Source organism: Amblyraja radiata, chromosome 35 (assembly GCF_010909765.2).
Source record: "Amblyraja radiata isolate CabotCenter1 chromosome 35, sAmbRad1.1.pri, whole genome shotgun sequence".
NCBI lineage: Eukaryota > Metazoa > Chordata > Chondrichthyes > Rajiformes > Rajidae > Amblyraja > Amblyraja radiata.
Genome location: NC_045990.1, coordinates 8260724 through 8277813, shown reverse-complemented (window position 1 = coordinate 8277813; position 17090 = coordinate 8260724). Strand labels below are relative to the sequence as shown.

The following is a 17090-nucleotide window of genomic DNA, read 5'->3' as shown; positions in this document are numbered from 1 at the left end:
AGTGTCATTCAAATTTATTAGTTTGAACAAAATTGCGTACCTTGCAGCCATGACAGAAAATAACGTAACAGAACACACAATGAACACAGTTTAACATCCACCACAGTGACTCCAGGCACCTCCTCACTGTGATGGAAGACAAAAGTCTTAAAGTCCTTGCCTCTTCCTTCCTTGTTCTCCCTCTGCGTTGAGGCGATCCAGGCTTTCAATGTTGGCCCCCCCGCCGGACGATGGTAAGTCCCGCGGCCGAATCCGAGCTCCGCAAACGGACCGGTTCAAACTCCGTGGCCCGGGGCGGAAGAAGCTGTCACCCTCCAGTCCAGCGGACGGAGCTGTTGTTGTGGGAGCTCCGGAGATTCGGTCACCAACCTGGGACCTGCGAGCTCCCGATGTTGTCGTCCACTGGGCCCGCGGCCGAAGCCTCCGAGGCGCCGAAGTCGGGCCGCCGCCGCTGCCACAACGCCACCACAGCCCCGAAGTCGGCCAGCTTCGCGATGGTCAGTCCACAGGCTCTGCCTCCCGAGCCTCGAGGTCGCTCCCAGTTGGAGGAGGCCAGCTCCACGATTAGGCCTCAACGCAGACGGAGACAGAGATGGAGATACGACAAAGAAAAGGTCACATTCCCTTGAAGGAAGAGGTTAAAACACGTTTCCCCTGCCCCCCACACACACATACATACACAACGGAAAATAAACTAAAACATACATCTAACATCTAACAAAACAAAAAAAGGTAAAGACAGACGGACTGCAGGCGAGCCGCAGTTGCATTACAGCGCCAACACTTCCACATGTGTGTTTCATCAGTAGTGAGGTACTGACACTACTGAGGGAGTGTGACATTGTCACTACTGGGGGAGAGATGTCAGTTTGGATAAAGATATCAGAGGGGAAGGTGTTAATCGTGAGGCAGTGCACGGGGTGGGTTCTGGGGAAGTGTGACATTGTCCGTAGTGAGCACGTGTTACTCTGTCAGTAGTGAGACACCGTCACTAGTGCGAGGGGTGCAGACACTGTCACTACTGAGGGAGAGAAACTGTTAGAAATTAGGGAGAGATGACAGTACAGAGAAGGATGTTAGTGTGTGAGGTGTGTGCTGCACTGTGTGACACTTAGTAGTGAGCAAATGGGACACTGTCTGTAGTGAGCGAGTGTGATACTGTCAGTAGTGAGGGAGTGTGATACTATCAGTAGTGAGCATGTGTGTTTCTTCAATAGTGAGGTACTCTCACTACTGAGTGAGTGAAACATTGTCACTACTGAGGGAGTGTGACACTGTCACTACTGAGGGAGTGTGACACTGTCACTACTGAGGGAGTGTGACACTGTCACTACTGAGGGAGTGTGACACTGTCACTACTGAGGGAGAGATGTCAGTTCAGATAAAGATATCAGAGGGGAAGTTGTTAATTGTGAGGCAGTGCACAGGGCGAGTTCTGGGGAAGTGTGACTGTCCGTAGTGAGCATGTGTTACTCTGTCAGTAGTGAGACTGTCACTATGGAGAGGGGTGCAGACACTGTCACTACTGAGGGAGAGAGATTGTCAGAAATTAGGGAGATTACAGTACAGAGAAGGATATTCGTGTGTAAGGTGTTAAAAATAGAGGCAGCGCACAGTGTGACACTTAGTAGTGAGCAGATATGACACTGTCTGTAGTGAGGGAGTGAGATACTGTCACTACTGAGGGAGAGAGATATGATCACATGATCTCAGTCCTAAATGGCCTGCACCTTATTCTTAAGCCTGTGGTGAGGGATGTGGATTATGTGTTGGGCGTGTCGGTGAACTCCCCGGCAATAGATGGAGAATGCGCCCAGCCTCTCACCATGCAGAGGATGGTCAAACCGAGCACAGCCGTGGACGCAACCCGCAAGAACATCGAGTGATCGCCACGGTGACCGCCTGAATCTGCTGGCCCTCTTGAACCATAACTTTACCTGCCATTCCAAACCAATGCCAGGCTGGGTAACTCAGCGAGTCAGGCAACATGTCTAGGGTGAAGGAGGGTGTCGACCCTTAGATATGAATCCACAAGTGTCTCGACCCATTCCTTCTCTCCAGAGATGCTGCCTGTCCCGGCTGAGTTACTGCAGCACCAAGCCGGTGTCCCAGTGATGTCTTCTTTAGCTTGCCAGAGGGGGTTGCCTGGAAATGCCTGAGTTCAGCAGATTGGACAACGTCTGGGTCTCGTTGGCGGTAGTAATTGTCGCCCAGCCCCACACAGGTGAGGTTGCTCTCTGATTCTGTTGGAATGAGTCACAGCAGAGTTTAATCACAGCGTTGGAAAGTGTTTCATGGTCAGAGGTTAAACATCAAAGCAGGTTCAAACAGTTTGAAGACGCTGCAACAGCATAATTTTGCACCCACTCCCTACACACTAAGGGCAATTTACAACTTACAAACAACATAGAAACATAGAAAATAGGTGCAGGAGGAGGCCATTCGGCCTTTCGAGCCAGCACCGCCATTTAAAACAAAATTTTAAATTTATTTAACTCTTTATTTCGAACAGAATAAAAAGCAAGTGTGAAACAACATACAAAAAACAAAACAAGAATATTTATAAAGTGTCATAAACAATATCTATAAATAAATGAAATCATATGTGTCCGAAAAGGAGCAGGAAGAAGTCAAAGCTAATAGTAAGATTAAATGAGAACTTACCAGTTTGAAGTTTGATCTGTATTTTATGAGGCGTTACGATGACGGATTACGTGAAGAACCCGCTCAGCACGCATGCGCGGCATACTTCAAAGCAGCGGTGTGGAATCACAGATAGACACAGTTATTGAAGTAAACATAGTAAAGACAAGGAGACATCAGTTTATGAATTTGACCCATATTATTGAGGGTGGGAGCGGAGGGCACGTAATCGCTCATCGTAACTCCTCATAAAATACAGATCAAACTTCAAACTGGTAAGTTCTCGTTTAATCTTACTATTTTACTTCGGAGTCACGCGAGTGATTCCGTGAAGATTTCAAAGCTCTGTGATTTCAAACCGTGTAACAGTTATTACTACATCACTGCCGAAGTCTACCGCGCATGCGTGCTGAGCGGGTTCTTCACGGAATCACTCACGTGACTCCGAAGTAAAATTAATTCCCACCCCTTATTCAACTGTGTCAGAACTGAACGAGGAGGAGGACACAAATGCAGGCTCAGACACAGGGCAGATCAGTCTTCGGCGTTTAATCGGTCCAAGTCAGTACACAGGTAGGCAAAACAGATGCAACAGTACCATATAGGAGCAGGCAAGAACCAGTGGTCGAAAATACAGGCAAAGGTCGAGATCACAAGGTCACAAGATTTCGAGGGCTGGAACGAGGTGATACCAAGTAGCATACACAACGAACTGGCAATGGGAACTAAAACACAAAAGGCTTAAATACAGACTAGCAGGGGATAACGAGACACAGGTGAAACACATCAGGGCGTGGCCAACAATCACATGAGGGTAAACGACCTGACAGGAAATGGGACCTGAAACAAGAGGAGATGTGAGACACCAAAATAAAACAAGAATGCAAACTCTAATACTAAAAACCAATAAGAAACAGAAACTAGATCAAACGCGAGACCTGACAGTACCCCCCCCTCCACGGCCGGCTCCTGACGGCCCAGGATCTTCAGGATGTTGGCGCCGATAGTCCCTGATAAGTTCCGGGTCGCATATGTTGCGAGCTGGCACCCAAGACCGCTCCTCAGGTCCATACCCCTCCCAATCCACAAGATACTGACAACCACGACCACGCCGGCGCATCCCCAGCAACCGGCTGACCGTAAACACTGGACCCCCATCAAGGAACCGGGGGGGCGGAGGGGGTGTGGAGGCAGGGACCAGAGGACTCTCCTTAAATGGCTTCAGACGGGAGACATGGAAAGTAGGGTGGACCCTCATGGCACGGGGGAGTTTGAGACGAACCGCCACAGGATTGATGACCTTCGATATGGGGAAAGGACCAACAAAACGAGGAGCCAGCTTCCGGGATTCCACCCTCAGCGGTAAGTCTCGAGTGGAGAGCCACACCCTTTGACCAGGCGAGTATACTGGAGCCGGCGTTCTTCCACGGTCAGCCATCCTCTTGTAACGCGCAGAACTGCGCAACAGCATCTGACGAGCCCCATTCCAAACCTTGCGACAGCGACGGACGAGAGCCTGAGCGGAGGGCACACTGGACTCCTTCTCCACAGCAGGGAACAATGGCGGTTGATAACCATAGGCACACTGGAATGGAGAGAGACCAGAGGATGAGCAAGGAAGTGTGTTGTGTGCATACTCCACCCAAATAAGGTGTTTGCTCCAAGTTGAAGGGTTCTGTGCCACCAAGCACCGCAGTCCTGTCTCCAATTCCTGGTTAAGGCGTTCAGTCTGTCCATTGGATTCCGGGTGATAACCAGATGTAAGGCTGACCGTGGCGTCCAACAGAGAACAAAACTCCTTCCAAAACCTGGACACGAACTGAGGCCCCTGGTCAGACACAATGTCTCTGGGAAATCCATGAATGCGAAAAACATGAGACAGCATGACCTCTGCCGTCTTCTTGGCGGAGGGAAGCTTGTGCAACGCAATGAAATGGACCATCTTAGAAAATCTGTCCACTACAGTCATGACTGAGGTGTTACCTTCAGAAGAGGGCAAGCCCGTGACAAAGTCCATGGAGATGTCTGACCAGGGGCGTGAGGGGACAGGCAGCGGATTCAGGAGGCCAAAGGCGGCCCGACGGGAGGTCTTGTTCTGAGCACAAATACTGCAGGCGGCGACGTACTCCTTAATCCCCCTCTCCATGGAAGGCCACCAAAACCGCTGTTTGGCCACAAACAGGGTTCGGCGGACACCAGGATGACAGGAGATCCGAGACGTATGAGCCCAGTGAATCACCTGTGAACGAAGAGACTCGGGAACAAACAGACGATTAGAAGGACACCCTAGCGGAGACTGAACACCAGCAGTTGCCTCGGAAACTCTCTTCTCAATCTCCCAAGTAACCGCCCCAACAAAACAGGAAGCAGGCAGAATGGGAGTTGAAACCTTAGGGGATGGGTCAGGATCAAACTGTCCGGAGAGAGCATCAGGTTTGCCATTCTTGGCACCAGGGCGGTAAGACAGTACAAAATCAAATCGATTAAAGAAGAGAGCCCACCTTGCTTGGCGCCAGTTGAGGCGTTTGGCTGACTTGATGTATTCCAGGTTTTTGTGGTCTGTCCAAACTAGAAACGGCTGCTTGGTACCCTCCAACCAATGTCTCCATTCCTCCAAGGCTGTTTTAACCGCTAACAGTTCACGGTTACCCACATCGTAATTTCTCTCAGCAGGAGAAAGCTTCTTTGAGAGGAAAGCGCAGGGATGTAATCGACCATCTGTGGGGGATTTCTGTGAGAGTACGGCCCCGATGCCCACACCCGAGGCGTCCACCTCAACCACGAACTGGAGTGACGGGTCAGGGTGAACCAGGATGGGGGCTGAGGAGAAGCTCCTCTTGAGTCTCCTAAATGCAGTTTCTGCTTGAGAGGACCAAGAGAAAGGCACGTGGGGTGAGGTAAGAGCATGGAGTGGTGCAGCAGTGACACTAAAGTTCCGGATAAACTTCCTATAAAAATTAGCAAACCCAAGGAACCCCTGAAGTCGCTTACGACTGGAGGGTGTAGGCCAGGTGGCCACAGCACCGACCTTGCTCGGGTCCATCTGTATACCAGCAGGTGATACAACATAACCAAGGAATTGAACAGTGTTAACATGAAATTCACATTTCTCAGCTTTCACAAACAGATCATTCAGGAGCAAACGTTCTAGCACCTGGTGTACATGCTGCACATGGGAAGTCTCGTCTGGAGAAAAAATCAAAATGTCATCAAGGTACACAAACACAAATCGGTTCAGCATGTCCCGTAATACATCATTAACCATGCCTTGAAAAACTGCTGGAGCATTAGCAGGACCAAACGGCATGACCAGATATTCATAATGACCACTGGGTGTGTTAAACGCAGTTTTCCATTCATCCCCGTCCGTTATCCTCACCAGATGATACGCATTTCTAAGATCTAACTTAGTGAATCCTGCAGCGTCTTTTAACAGTTCAAATGCAGAGGAGATAAGAGGAAGAGGGTATCTGTTCTTAACAGAAATGTCATTGAGTCCTCTGTAGTCAATGCAGGGCCGAAGTGTTCCATCCTTCTTATCCACAAAGAAAAATCCAGCTCCTGCAGGTGAAGAAGAAGGTCTGATGATCCCAGCAGCAAGGGCATCGTCAATGTACTTTTCCATGGCGAGCCGCTCAGGTGAAGAAAGGAGTAGAGATGGCCCTTAGGAGGCGCTGTACCTGGCAGAAGGTCGATGCAGCAGTCATACGGTCTATGCGGCGGAAGAGATGTGGCCTTGGCCTTGTTGAACACCTCCTTTAGGTCTAGATAATATGAGGGAACCTTGGTGAGATCTGGAAAACCCTCCTCCCTTGAACGGGGAGGCTGCCGGAGGGTGGTCCTGGAAGTTCCCAGCAAACTGCTCCTTGACGGATCCTTCATAGACTCAGGAGAAGAATCATGCAGATAGATGAGTTTACAGTTATTCCCCCAAGAAATTACTTCCCCATACCCCAGTTCATGTGAGGATTATGGTAAGACAGCCAAGGGAGCCCCAAAACCAGAGGATGAAGAGGACAGTCGAGGAGATGAAAACTGATGGTCTCCAGGTGATTACCTGCCACGATGAGTTGAACAGGTTGAGTTCGGTGAATTACCCTGTACAGTAGGCGCCCATCCAGTGCACTAGCCTCCATAGGATCTTGAAGCTGTTCACGTTCCAGCTTCAATTCATCAGCCAAGCGAATGTCCATGAAGTTCTCATCTGCCCCAGAATCAACCAAAGCCTGCAGGGAGTGCCACTGGGAATGCACCAACAATTGTACCGTCGACAATGGACGAGAGGAACGGCTCATAGGAGTGGTACAACTCACCAATGTCCTCTCTTTCATTGGTGAGCTTTGTCTTTTACTGAACAGCTGTTCAACAAATGTCCCAGTTCACCACAGTAAAAACACCTCATTTCCCTTAGACGGCGCTGCCGTTCCTCCGGACTGAGTTTGGCTCGTCCCACCTGCATGGGCTCCTCCGAAGATGCAGGTGGCGCTGTAGGCTGACTGGACCGGCCGAGAGGGAAGAAGTCCCGACTGGAAGGTGAAGGGCGACGCTGCCGCCACTGCTGGGAGGAGGACCGAACTGCAGCCGATCTCCTCTCTCGATCTCTTTCTCTGAGCCTAGCGTCAATTTGGATAGCCAGGGAAATCATAGACTCGACGTCGGAAGGCAGGGTTAGAGGAGCCAATTGATCTTTGATAGCTTCAGACAATCCATTGCGAAAAGCATCCAACAAAGCAGCCTCATTCCATCCACCCTTAGCAGCAACAGTTCGAAAGTCAATAGCAAAATCCATAACAGAGCGATTACCTTGTTTCATGGAGACCAGGTTCTGTGAAGCCTCTCGGCCAGGATTGGAGTGATCAAACGTGCGGGACAGAGCTTCTATGAACAGGACCGATGTCTGGCAAACAGGAGAATTCCGAGACCACTCCGCCGTGGCCCAAGCCTCCGCCCTACCCGGCAGGTGCGTGATGATAAAGGCTACCCTTGAGCGTTCTGATGAAAAGGAAGCCGCTTGAAGTTCGAAATGCAGTCCACACTGAATCAAAAAAGGTCTACATTTCTCCGATTCCCCCGAAAAGTGTTCCGGTCTTGCCAGGTGGACGAATGGAGATGCTGCAGCAGCCGCGGCCATCGGAGCTCCTGGAGACACAGACAAGGAAACAGACTCGGCAGGCACGGGAGCCACAGCAGGAAACAAAGAATTCAGCCGAGTAACCAGGTCTTCAAACCGAGAACTTAAAGTGTTCACCTGTGAACCGATGTCTGCCTGGAACCCCTGCTGACGCTCGCCGAGATCCCGGAACCCGGCGACGATCGAGGAGAGTTGACCCTCGTAATGCGAGATGCGCTCCTCTTGCTTCTGGAGCGCTGCACGAAAAGGATCAGAGCCCGCTGAGTCCATTGTTGGCCAGTTCGTAATGTCAGAACTGAACGAGGAGGAGGACACAAATGCAGGCTCAGACACAGGGCAGATCAGTCTTCGGCGTTTAATCGGTCCAAGTCAGTACACAGGTAGGCAAAACAGAGGCAACAGTACCATATAGGAGCAGGCAAGAAACAGTGGTCGAAAATACAGGCAAAGGTCGAGATCACAAGGTCACAAGATTTCAAGAGCTGGAACGAGGTGATACCAAGTAGCATACACCACGAACTGGCAATGGGAACTAAAACACAAAAGGCTTAAATACAGACTAGCAGGGGATAACGAGACACAGGTGAAACACATCAGGGCGTGGCCAACAATCACATGAGGGTAAACGACCTGACAGGAAATGGGACCTGAAACAAGAGGAGATGTGAGACACCAAAATAAAACAAGAATGCAAACTCTAATACTAAAAACCAATAAGAAACAGAAACTAGATCAAACGCGAGACCTGACAAACTGCTTGTAATTATATTATACAAGTTTAGCAGGTATATGTACACCATATGTACACCAGCAGCTATATGTACACCAAATTATTTACATTTATACACTAATCAAATATTTACAAAACCATACAAAAAAGACAAAAAGAAAAAGAAAAGAAAAAACCCTCACATACTATACAGTATCGTAGTCATATATACAACCCATCACTCTATAATCACCCTTCCCAATACAATCAGTATAACAAATATCCCATTCACAATCACCTATCCTCATCCCAATATCCTTTTAAACAAGTGTTTTTGTACATCTTTTTAAACTGATTGTGATCATGGCTGATCGTCCCCAATCAATAACCCGTGCCTGCCCTCTTCCCATATCCCTTGACTCCACTAGCCCCTAGAGCTCTATCTAACTCTCTCTTAAATCCATCCAGTGACTTGGCCTCCACTGCCCTCTGTGGCAGGGAATTCCACAAATTCACAACTGAGTGAAAACGTTTTTTTCTCACCTCAGTCTTAAATGACCTCCCCTTTATTCTAAGACTGGCCCCTGGTTTAGTTCAGTTTACTTTGCTTTGGAGATACAGTGCGGAAACAGGCCCTTCGGCCCACCGAGTCCATGCCGACCAGTGATCCCTACATATCAACACTACCCTACACACACTAGGAATAATTTAGTTAAACCAAGCCAATTAACCTACAAATCTGTATGTCTTTGGAGTGTGGGAGGAAACCGGAGCACCCGGAGAAAACCCACGTGGTCACAGGGAGAACTTACAAACTGCTCCCTGACAGCACTCTGGCGCTTTGAGGCAGCAGCTCTACCCGCTGCACCACTGTGCAGCCCCGGTAGAATCTAAGCATGGGTTTAAGGTGAGAGGAGAAAGATTTCAAGAGAAACTGAGGGGCAATGCCTTCACACAGAAGGTGGTGGGTTTATGGAACATGCTGTCAGAGAACAGACACAAAATGCTGGAGCAACTCAACGGGACAGGCAGCATCTCTGGATAGAAGGAATGGGTGACGTTTCAGGTCGAGACCCTTCTTCTATGGTAGAGACTGGCAGAGTTACAACATCACAGGTCATTTGGATAGGTACACAAGGGATTTGGCCCAAGCACAAAGCAATGGAATTAACTTAGACAGACATCTTGGTCAGCATAGACAGGTTGCCAGCATAATCTTAAGATTGTTAAAGGCTTGGACACGCTCGAGACAGGAAACATGTTGGAGGAGCCCAGAACCAGGGGCCACAGTTTAAGAATAAGGGGTAAGCCATTTAGAACGGAGACGAGGAAACACTTTTTCTCACAGAGAGTGGTGAGTCTGTGGAATTCTCTGCCTCAGAGGGCGGTGGAGGCAGGTTCTCTGGATGTTTTCAAGAGAGAGCTAGATAGGGCTCTTAAAGATAGCGGAGTCAGGGGATATGGGGAGAAGGCAGGAACGGGGTACTGATTGGGGATGATCAGCCATGATCACATTGAATGGTGGTGCTGGCTCAAAGGGCCGAATGGCCTACTCCTGCACCTATTGTCTATTGTCTAGTGTCTATTGTCTATAATCACTCTGTCTTCTCCCTTCAGACAAGTGGGTACAGAAATTTGAAGATGCACACCTCCAGATTCAGGGACTTTCTTCACAGCCATCATCAGCCAATTGAACCATCCTCTCAACAGCTAGAGTGCGCACTGATCTCCCAGCTACTTCATTGGAGATCTGCATTAGGGGAATACATTTCATTAATTTGTCTATATCTCTCTACATCACTGGCTATATCTCTCGTTTCCCTTTCCCCTGACCAGTCTGAAGAAGGGTCTCGACCCGAAACATCACCCATTCCTTCTCTGCAGAGATGCTGCCTGTCCCGCAGAGTTACCTCCAGCATTTTGTATCTATCTTCGGTTTAAACCAGCAACTCACTCTACTCAACAACGTACCTCGGTGACTGCCAATCACCCCCCCCCCCGGACACTTATTATTATTTATTCAAATAATTTGCTATGTCGCTCTTCCAGGCAGATGCTAACTGCATTTCGTTGTCTCTGTACTGTACACTGACAATGACAATTAAAATTGAATCTGAATCTGAATCTAAATCTGATCTGCAGTTCCTTCCTGCACAGCTAAAACAACGAACAGGCAAAAATCAGCTAGAAAGGCAAATCTTCCTGAGGATGTGGGCTGCCCTCGAGGCTAATGCAATGAATTGCCAAACCCTTCGAGAACTTTTGATCTTCTACTGATTCATGTGTAGGTTTGCCCAACCCATCAGGAGCATGCATCCAACACCCTGAGGTGTGGCAGACACCAAAAACCTGTGGATGCTGCAAATCTGAAACACAAACGCAAAGGGTGGAACATTCAGGAGGTCAGGCATTAACCGTGGGAAGAGAAACATGGTTGGGTCCAGGACCCTTCATTAGAAGGTTCATGTTCACAAAGTCCAACGTACCAAATAGTGAAAGGCCTGGCTAGAGTGGATGTGGAGAGGATGTTTCCACGAGTGGACCAAACTGTAAACTTTAGTGGGAGAGTCTAGGAGCAGAGGCACAAACCTCAGAATAAAAGCACGTACCTTTAGAAAGATGAGGATGTATTTCTTTAGCCGGAGGGTGGTGAATCTGTGGAATTCATCGCCACAGACGGCTGTGGAGGCCAAGTCAATGGATATTTTTAAGGCGGAGATTGACAGATTCTTGATTAGTCCGGGTGTCAGGGGTTATGGGGAGAATGGGGTTGAGAGGGAGAGATAGATCGGCCATGATTGAATGGTAGAGCAGACTTGATGGGCCGAATGGCCTAATTCTGCTCTGAGAACTTGTGAATTTATCAACATATGAGCTTCAAGTTTAGTTTAGTTTACTTCAGAGATACAGCATAGAAACTGACCCTTCAGCCCATCGAGTCCATGCCGACCATTGAATGACCCCGTACAGTGGGACAGGCCCTTTAAGCTGTGCAGAGGGCTTGACAGAACGGTTATGGAGAGGATCACTTGGATCAGAGCCCAGCAGCAAAGACCAATGGATGGCTGACAAGTCAGTGGCATCCTCCTTCCTCCACAAATAAAAATGTTCTTGTTTGCAACTCACTTTAAAGCAGTTGAACCGGTTTTATGCAATGTTTGAATGTTTATTAGTTAGTCAACTTGGTTGTGGCATATTTCAAACCCATTTGCCTAAACAAAGAGTATTTGTTATGAAACCAATCCATATCTAATCAGGAAAAACAAGGAACTGCAGATGCTGGCTGATGAAACAAAAGATACAAGGTGCTGGAGTAACTCAGCGGGTCAGGCAGCATCTCTGGAGGAAAAGCATAGGTGACGTTTCGGGTCGGGTGTCTGAAGAAGTGTCCCGACCCGAAATGGCGCCTATCCACGTTCTCCAGAGATGCGGCCCGGCTTGCTGAGTTACTCCAACACCTTAGTTTTAGAGATACAATGCAGAGACCAGCAAGCCCGCACCGACCAGCGATCCCTAACAGCTATGCGACACACTAGGGACGATTTACATTCACACCAAGCCAATGAACCTACAAACCTGTATGTCTTTGGAGTGTGGGAGGAAGCCAGAGCTCCCGGGGAAAACCCACACGGTCACGGGGAGATTGTACTGTATAAACCCCATATAGACAGCACCCGTGGTCAGGATCGAACTCGAATCTCTGGCGCTGTAAGGCAGCAGCTCTACCGCTGCCCCTTGTGTCTTTACTTCCATATTGAAACAATCTTACGCTGAGATTCGATGCCTTTCTCACCTGTGGTCTGAGTTGGAGAGGTGTTTTCCTGCCTTGGTCGGCCCAGTGTCTGTCCTCGCCGTTGGACGGGTGGGATCTAGAAGTCTATGATGGAGTAGGTTGGCTCAGCATCCTACAGAGGAAGAAGTTGGGCTTGGTGTATAGATAATCATGGCTATGGCAAGTACATTTCTTCCCTACTAACATTTTCTTCCACCATCCCGTACAACCCCAATCCTACCTCAACAACAGAACACTGACGTCCACCGATTATGTTTTCATAAGGTCATAAGTGATAGGAGCAGAATTAGGCCATTCGGCCCATCAAGTCTACTTTGACATTCAATCTTGGCTGATCTATCTCTCCCTCCTAACCCTATTCTCCTGCCTTCTCCCCAAAACCACTGACACCCGTACTAATCAAGAATCTATCTATCTCTGCCTTAAAAAATATCCAGACTTTGCCTCCACAGCCTTCTGTGGCAAATAATTCCACAGATTCACCACCCTCTGATTAAATATCTTCCTTTATGCACTGATCTTTTTTCTTCTCTCTCTTACACTATGCATATATCATTTATGTACAATCATTCATATATGTAAATTAGCGTGCCTAAATTTATGTATGTAAATTCATGCACCAATGCGATTTATCTACATAATTTTTGTGCATAAATTATATAAAACAAAGTACAAGACGTGCAAAACTGTACAAACTCTGTAAATGTCTCGAATGTAATCATGTATAGTCTTTCTGCTGACTGGTTAGCTCGCAGCAAAAGATTCTCACTGTACCTCGGTACACGTGACAATAAACTAAACTAAACTAAGCTACAGAATTCGGGCAGACCACCTTTCACTGAGTTGATGACGTTCCAGTAGCACGTGACGTCCATCTCCGGGTGTGTCCCTGGGAACAGTCCGTAAATCACAGAGTCCTCTGTGACGGAGCTGTTCGGATTAAACCGTGACAGGGACCTCTGCATCACTCTCCAGACTCTCTTTGCGAATCCACACTGTGCAAAGAGGTGGGCAACCGTCCCCTCTCCATAGCAGCCGTCCCGAGGGCAGCGTGCGCTGGTGGTGAGGTTCCGACGGTGCAGGAAGGATCTGACTGGGAGTGCTCCCCTCACCGCCAGCCAAGCCAGGTCTTGGTGCTTGTTGGTGAGTTATGGCGATGAGGCATTTTGCCAGACAAGCTGGGCAGTCTGCTCTGGGAACCACGCCACCGGATCCATGGAGTCCTTTCCCACGTTCCATGCTGACCACTGCCCGATGGACTTGTGGTCAAAGGTGTTGGTCTGGAAGAACCTTTCCACGAACGACAGATGGGGCGGCAATGCCCAGCTGACTGGCACATTGCGTGGCATCTGCGCCAGGCCCATCCTTCGCAACACCGGGGACAGGTAGAACCTCAGCAGGTAGTGACACTTGGTGCCCACGTGCCTTGGCTCGACGCTCCGCCTGATGCAGCCACACACGAAGGTGGGCATCAGGGTGAGGGCAACGTTGGGAATGCTTGTACCCCCATCGTCTGCCTACTCCTGCATTGTGGCCCATTGCACCTGCTCCATCCACGACCCACGGATGAAGCTTTCCCTGCAGTGACTCCAGCCAGCATCAACACCTTCTGGGACAGCGTGCGGGAGGGCAGTGTGGCCAAGAGTCCAAGCAAGGGGGCGGAAGGAAAACTGAAGCTCGGTTGAGAAAGGATGGGAGAATGGGGAGGAGGTGCAGTGGTGAGAGGACAATGATTCAAGTGGTTACTCCGTCACTAACCTCCCAGCCTGTCCAGTCGGGACCTGCAGCCTCACACCCAACCAGTGGCAATATTCAGTGTTTCGGCCCGAAACGTTGCCTATTTCCCTCGCTCCATAGATGCTGCTGCACCTGCTGAGTTTCTCCAGCATTTTTGTCTAGCTAAAACATACAGATGCTAGAAATTGGAACGATGACAGTTGTCGACCTGAAACATGAACTCTTTCTCCCACCATAGATGCTACCTGATCTGAGGACTATACCAACCCTAATTTTGCCGCCCCTGGCTAATTTCCTGCACTGGCCTCTTATGCTGTAGATGAGTCTGACCACTGACTCATAGAAACATAGAAACATAGAAAATAGGTGCAGGAGTAGGCCATTCGGCCCTTCGAGCCTGCACCGCCATTCAATATGATCATGGCTGATCATCCAACTCAGTATCCTGTACCTGCCTTCTCTCCATACCCCCTGATCCCTTTAGCCACAAGGGCCACATCTAACTCCCTCTTAAATATAGCCAATGGACTGGCCTCAACTACCTTCTGAGTTAAGGGCTCATCCGAGTCCTTAAAATCAACATGAAGCAGTCGAGAGTACACACCAGGAACTGCAAATGCGTATAAACACAAACAATTAGCTGATACCATCTCCTCGAATCTCACCTGAAATGTTCAGCCTTGTTTTGCTTTGTAGATCAGGGAGTTCTCAATGTCAAGATGGAGATTCTCACTCCAACTCTGCGATCCTTTCTCTTCGTAAACAAGGAAATAAATGATCGCATAACCCTGGATAGGAGTATTTATTTCAAACTAAAATAGAGCCTAAACAATTGAGTTTATAATTGGAAACCTTCGGAGAGGGTGGGGGAGCTTAGTGAATGCAAAATGGATTGTGTTGCAGGGTGCGGTTCCAAACTTAAAACCTGTCAAACTATTTACCTTTCACAGCTATCTTTTACCGGTGGCAAATTTTTCTGGCTGCTTCACATTTTTGCAAGTTACAAAAGGTTTCTTTGTGGATTGTGAGAGAGTTGAGCAGAGTGTGAAGCAGTTAGATCAGGAGGCCTAAGGCAACATCCAAAAGTGGGGGCATGAAGTGAATTTCTCCACGGACACCTGGGCAGACCAAGCAGTGGGTTAAAGGGAGGACTCAATCAGGGCTCTTGTGGCTGGGTGGCTCAATGTATCTTTAGGAAAGAAGGAAATAACTTCCAAAGCCTCCAAACCCGAGGGGCACCTTCAGCAACAGACTGGTTCCACCAAGATGCAGCACAGAACGCCACAGGAGATCCTTCTTCCCTGTGGCTATCGAACTGTACAACACCTTCCCCTTCTGTTGTGGGGTAGACTGACTTCCCCCCCCCCCCCCCCCTCCCTAATCTTTGCACATCGCCAATCCTTTCCACTTGTCACTTTAATTTCATGTATGTTGTGTTTTTATCGCTGTTGGCAGATCAATTTCGCTCCTGGGATAAATAAAGTTCTATCCTATCGTACCGAGCTGTTCATCACATCCGGGTTCACTCCTGACCTCAGGTGCTGCCGTTGCTGAGTTTGCACGTTCTCCCTGTGACCACCTAGGTTTGCCCCCCTATGCTCCGGTTTCCTCCCACATCCTAAATTCTCCCTAGTGTGGAAGGAGTGGATGTGAAAGTGAAGGTGTGGATTCAGCGTTTTTAGTTGCTGCCTTAAAGCACTTGCAGCATCGGAGAGCCGGGTTCGATCCCGACTACGGGTGCTGTCTGTACGGAGTTTGTACGTTCTCCCCGTGACCTGCGTGGGTTTTCTCCTAGATCTTCGGTTTCCTCCCACACTGCCAAGACGTACAGGTTTGTAGGTTAATTGGCTTGGTGTATGTGTAAATTGTCCCTAGTGTGTGTAGGTTAGTGTCAATGTGCGGGGATCGCTAGTTGGAGCGGACCCGGTGGGCTGTAGGGCCTGTTTCCGCGCTGTATCTTTAAACTAAACTAATCTAAACCCATTTTCCTAGGGTTGTTTTGATCAAACTTAGATTGTTTTCTCCTAAACATTGAGATTCAAACTGAAAGAATCATATAAAATTATGAGAGACACAAATAGGGCAGAGAATATGAATCTTTCTCCCTGGGTGGAAATGTCAAAGACTAGAGGGCATAGGTTAAGGAGATAGGGGCAAGGTTTAATGAAAATGTGCTGGGCCAAATGAGTGGTCTGGAGAGAATGGAGCGGCTGGGCTTGTAAACTCTGGAATTTAGAAGGATGAGAGGAGATCTTATTGAAACATATAAGATTATTAAGGGTTTGGACACGCTAGAGGCAGGAAACATGTTCCCGATGTTGGGGGAGTCCAGAACCAGGGGACACAGTTTAAGAATAAGGGGTAAGCCATTTAGAACTGAGATAAGGAAACATTTTTTCACACAGAGAGTTGTGAGTCTGTGGAATTCTCTGCCTCAGAGGGCGGTGAAGGCCGGTTCTCTGGATACTTTCAAGAGAGAGCTAGATAGGGCTCTTACAGATAGCGGAGTCAGGGGATATGGGGAGAAGGCAGGAACGGGGTACTGATTGGAGATGATCAGCCATGATCACATTGAATGGTCGAATGGCCTACTCCTGCACCTATTGTCTATTGTCTATTGGTTGGTGCATGGAATGCACTGCCAAGGACCACTTATGCCCAGTAGACCATGGGTTCTCTGCCACATCTAGGTAATTGAATGCTATCTTCCTCAATAGACCAAAGGCTGTGTTGGCGCATTCGTGGAAGCAGTGAAATTCTTCACATTGTTTCTCAGTTACAAAGCCTTCCCAAAATTCAAGCGTCTAATAGTCATATGCAAAGATCTGCTCTGTGATCTTTGGTCGTATGTGCCAAGAACAGAACAATGAAATTCCTACCTGCAGAATTTTTGAAATACTTCCTTTCTTACTTACTTGATCTAATTGGATAGCACACTAACAAAAGCTTCTCACTGTGTCTCTGTACATATGAACAAAATAAACCAACATCGATACCAATGTAGAATGTAGTCTACCTTCGAATGTAGATTGCAGGCTCTTTAATGAAATAACACACAAATGTTCAGTAATAAAATG

The 17090-nt window shown here is 48.4% G+C and overlaps 2 long non-coding RNA genes across 4 annotated transcripts; one reads left to right on the top strand and one right to left on the bottom strand.

Annotated features, from left to right (window-relative positions):
• Nucleotides 1–1108: 1108 nt before the first annotated feature.
• On the top strand, nt 1109–1589 carry LOC116991826. The gene is made up of 2 exons (XR_004416913.1): nt 1109–1371; nt 1514–1589. It is a non-coding gene; the product is annotated as an uncharacterized LOC116991826 (long non-coding RNA).
• Nucleotides 1590–1659: 70 nt separating this feature from the next.
• On the bottom strand, nt 1660–14874 carry LOC116991824. Of its 3 annotated transcripts, none has more exons than XR_004416910.1 (4): nt 14679–14874; nt 14035–14175; nt 12277–12388; nt 1660–2243 (listed from the first exon to the last, which is right to left on the bottom strand). It is a non-coding gene; the product is annotated as an uncharacterized LOC116991824 (long non-coding RNA). The 3 variants fall into 3 exon arrangements; XR_004416911.1 differs by lacking the exon at nt 14035–14175 and adding an exon at nt 10133–10233; XR_004416909.1 differs by lacking the exon at nt 14035–14175.
• Between the last annotated feature and the right edge of the window lie 2216 nt (nt 14875–17090).